This window comes from Wolffia australiana, chromosome 8 (assembly GCF_029677425.1).
Source record: "Wolffia australiana isolate 7733 chromosome 8, ASM2967742v1".
Taxonomy (NCBI): Eukaryota; Viridiplantae; Streptophyta; class Magnoliopsida; order Alismatales; family Araceae; genus Wolffia; species Wolffia australiana.
The window spans coordinates 16,959,942-16,964,403 of record NC_135842.1 but is presented as its reverse complement, the minus strand read 5'-3'; positions in this window follow the sequence as shown (position 1 = coordinate 16,964,403).

Here is a 4,462-nt window from a genome sequence, read left to right as displayed (position 1 = left end):
AGCTGGTAATTTTGTATTGTTTACTGCATTAAAAATATTTTTAAAAAATCAACTGCAAAATGTGTGAATTTGTGCACTATACGGCTCGAATTTCATCACGAAACCACACCACACATCGCAGAGGCCCTTTTGTTCGTGCAAAAATTCGCACAACCTGTGCAAAACTTCACACCAAACCGCACGCGCTACTCTAACTATGGATTCCCCCAACCCTTCCTCGCCATCTCTACTCCAACAACACATCTCCTAAGCCACGACTCTACCGCCAGTCGAGCGATGCAATGCCCGTCTCTAGCACAGCCCCCCCAAATTTGCCCGCCCAGATCCTTCAACGAGTATACTTAAATTAGGACGATGCAACCAAAGAGGTACCTCCCTCCCCTAGCTGGCCAAGTTAATTTATCTTACTTCATATACTTTTTGGCTGTACTCCACTGTGCTCGGTCAGAATAGGTCCGAAAATAAAATACAGCGAGAGATTTTACTTGAGTGATATCTTACGTACAGGCCTAGTCCACGCGTTATGTGTGAGCACCAATGGACCTAGTCCACTTGGTGCCGTAGCCACCATTGTCGCTCAAGCAAGGGTCAAGAGGTCATCGGCATTGCCACTAGTCTCTCACCCCGAAGCTTGGCAAAAACCCCACGAGTCAGGGCTTGCATGTACTCCCATCAAGCACATTGCATCACGTAATACATCTCCGTAGGTTATTACCCATCGGACCACGTCACCGACAATGTCCAACATCATCTTGGTATCAGAGCAGGCCAAGAATACTGGCTATGGCTATCGAGACGCGATCTCCTAGGGGGAACTGATCTCCACGCAACGAGAATACTTGTCGCCATCATTGAGAGGCAACCCTAGGTGCCCCTTAGAGCCCCGCCCCCGACACCCGTAGGTGGTGCATCACCGCCTCCTTCAGAACACAAGCAAACAACACAAAAGGGTGTCTCCAAATCATCCGGTTCACGCGGGAGCACTTGTGCCCGCCGTGGACGCGCATGCTCCCACCCTAGTGCCTCACGGTGTCTAGGTGCTTTGTCTCCTAGTGACAATGAGAAGGTAACGACGACGAGTTGTTGCCCCTACGGGAAGGATCTTGTGGATGATCCTACACTCCAGGCCCCCTATGCACGTAGCCATGGAGCTGACGCTCCTAGGGAAGGGTGCACCAGCCACACTGACCGTGACAGGATCCAACTGAGGAGCAAGAAGCCTACCTTTGCACCCTAACCTCCATCGCTGAACGAGTAGAGCAGTTACTGGCCCGACCCGCTGTACCACCAATATCCCCCACCATGCCACCACCCGTAGCCCTAGGTAGAGCCCGCAACCCACCTCGAGTTGTGCAACCACTAGATCAACTACGGAGCCTGTATAACGAAGATGACTACTCAGAGGACGATCGATGGTAGGACGACCGTGGAGAGACCGACACCTGATCATTACCCCACGCGCGTCACTCAGGGCGCTAGTTTCCTGGAGCGACTAGACCCTTGAGGCAATTACGAGTGTGGGTTTAGGGCTGAGTGACCCGCCCACCGGCACCACGATTTCTCATATGAGGAATTCGATGAGGTTCCTCGTCATCCACCACGTGTTGTTCTTGAAATCCGCATGGCTTACAAAGCTCAACCCCGATGTTGGGATGACCCCAAACGCTATCTGACCCCATCACGATGGACCTTGGCATCGAGGATACTCGGTGCCCGAGTGATGCCGAGATGACTACGAGTGCTGACGAGAGGAACAGAACGCCCATATCCAGAACAGCATACAAGCCGACGTCGCTGCCTTCAAAGGGTTGAGGAAGTCAAAGGAAATCATCGACTGGAAGTCAAGCATGAATTCCTATTTCTGATAGTATCACATAGACGTCGACTTATGCAGAGACTTGACTTGGCGGACATGCTAAGCTCTTCTAGGAGAACAAGCAAGTCACAACAGAGCAACGAGGATGGCCCATTATGACACAGATAGAGATGACTCAAAAGTTAAGGAGCAAGTGATGGAGGACCATCCAGTTGATCGAGCCCCGACCAATCACCAGCCACCTCGCGGAGTTTAAGGCGACGTGAAAATTTTACACTTCCACTATCAAGTTTGATAAGAGGTATCATCTTCTTGCTTTGTGTCGTGTGTATTTATGTTATTTCCTTTTTTATCATCTTTGGATTGTCGTCAGGCCCCTCCTGCGTGAGTACTGACCTCCTACATGTGTTTTTATTTTAATTATGATTACTTGCCATCTTTAGGGGGAGGAAATCCATGTTGAGCTTCTTCTCCCCCTAAAGAGCCCTTTTAAGGGGAAGCCCAATAGGCTTTCCCTCTTAAAAGGGGGCCCAATTGGGCTGTCCACAACCGCTACTCCCTCTCTATAAAGAAGGGGGAGGGTGGATGCGGCAGAGGAGGCTTGTCTTTGTTGATGAAATAAGATCTGGTTGACTTGGCAGTTTGAAGTAATTTTTTTTTCTCGCTGGGTTCCTTGACTCCTTCATTGAGAAGGGGGTTTTTTCTTCTTGTTTAACCTCTAAAGTGGAGGAGAATTAGAAGATAGATGTCAAAAATTTGGTGTTTAATCATGTTGCAAGATTACAACATTCGAACGAATACTTCTGCTCAGTCCCCCTCAACGTTCCTCAAGGTTGTGAAGGCTCTTGTTGATTATTTTAAGTGAACAAGGGACATTCGCTCGGCGACAGGGTATTCTTTTGAAAAGTTGATCGTCTTCTCACCCTATAATCTACACTGATGCAGATCCTTGGTGCCGTTGACATTGATCAGCCCCTAACAGCCTAACCATCCGTGCCTCGTGCATCGACCATCCTGCTGGTTAATTCATCACCCCAGGAAATAACCCCCACCATTTGGTCATCCATCAACGTGTCTTCACCTGTTCACCATCGACAATCATTCCCCGATCGAAGAAAGATTCCTCGAGTAACATATTTGTATCATAGTGTTCATCCTGACATTGGTCATTTATCGTTGTTGATCTCAGCGATTTTCAACCGCCGGTTGATCTATAAACCCAGGAAATATATGCACAGGACGGTCGTCTGCCAACAGATCCTTATTGGTTCACCGTCGACAACCATCCCTCGCTCGGGGAAGGCTTTCCCTGATGGTTATTGAAGGTCAAAGCCAACTTGTGGAATTTTGAGTATCTCTGAAATCGTCTTATTCAAGAATCAACTTCTGTCAATCTGGTTTTATTGGGCCGCATCTGGTGGGTCTCAATATCTGCCAACTATTGACCATTCCCATCTCGAGGAACAGAAGAAGCCTACTTATCTACTACCTGCTGGTGGACTCTTCCTCCCGAATCAACTTGGTGTTCTACTACGAACCAAGCTCTACAATCAGGTTTTTCACTCCCTTCTGTACCCCTTAAAGTTTCTGCTTAATTACATCCCTTGATACTGGTTTTATATTGCTCCTCTTCCTCGAGCGAGTCTAAAATGTGATTATAGGTTTAGCCACCGTATCTGAAATAGGGATTTTCTTTGTTGCTATTGGACGTGCTCGTTTACGTCACCAATGTGGACATCCTTGGACTAGGATCGTCCCCCACTACATCGATCCCTTAAGCTGAACATGCAGGTCATTTGGGAAATTGATCGTGTCAAAACCTGTCATGTGTCATCAAGCAATTACGTCTCGTATCAATCGACTTCTAACATATCTCTCATTATTTTAAAAAAAAACATACACGTCATTACATCGTGTTCAGGATCCGTTCCATGTGGAGTAACACGTTCCATCCATTCTAGGTGTTTGTGTTACATCAGCAAGTACGTTCCTAGGCAGTACCAGATTACACTATTCATCTCGTGGGTCGACATGAAGGCAGGTCGATATTTTGTGACGAAATACATTGAGGCCTTCGAGGAGTGCAGGGTGTGGTGGTGCTTCGTGGAGGACTCGTGAATCATCATTGGCATGTTTGCCACAGGCTTTGACTGATCTTGCGCAATGAGTGCTTACGTGAAACCCTGCCAAGGTCGACGAGGCCTACCACATCTGGAGCATCCGAGTGAGGAGGTGGTCACTCATGTTATCCCAGCTGCACCTTGAGCTACCCCCGCTCGAACTACCTGGCTCGTGACCGCATGGACCCCTTAGATTGTCGAATGGAAAGGGAACATCACGGCCTCTTTAGGGGCTCTGCCCCATCCGCTCGGGACATCACTACCGACTCTATGGCCTGTTGTGCTACCGTAAATCAGTTATGTGTCATGTGCTTCAAGTGCCAAGGGAAAGGAAACTGAGCCAGCTAGTGCCTGTCGTCGGCGCTCCGGATCAATGTTGGAGATGCCAAACAAGACCAAGTGGAAGAGGTGGGACAACCACCCGACAACGAGTATCGCGTGAATAAGGAGTTCGCCAACGAGTATGAGGAACCCGATGGACAAGTTAGGTACATCCAGATTGTGGAAACTCGTGTGACTCCAAAAC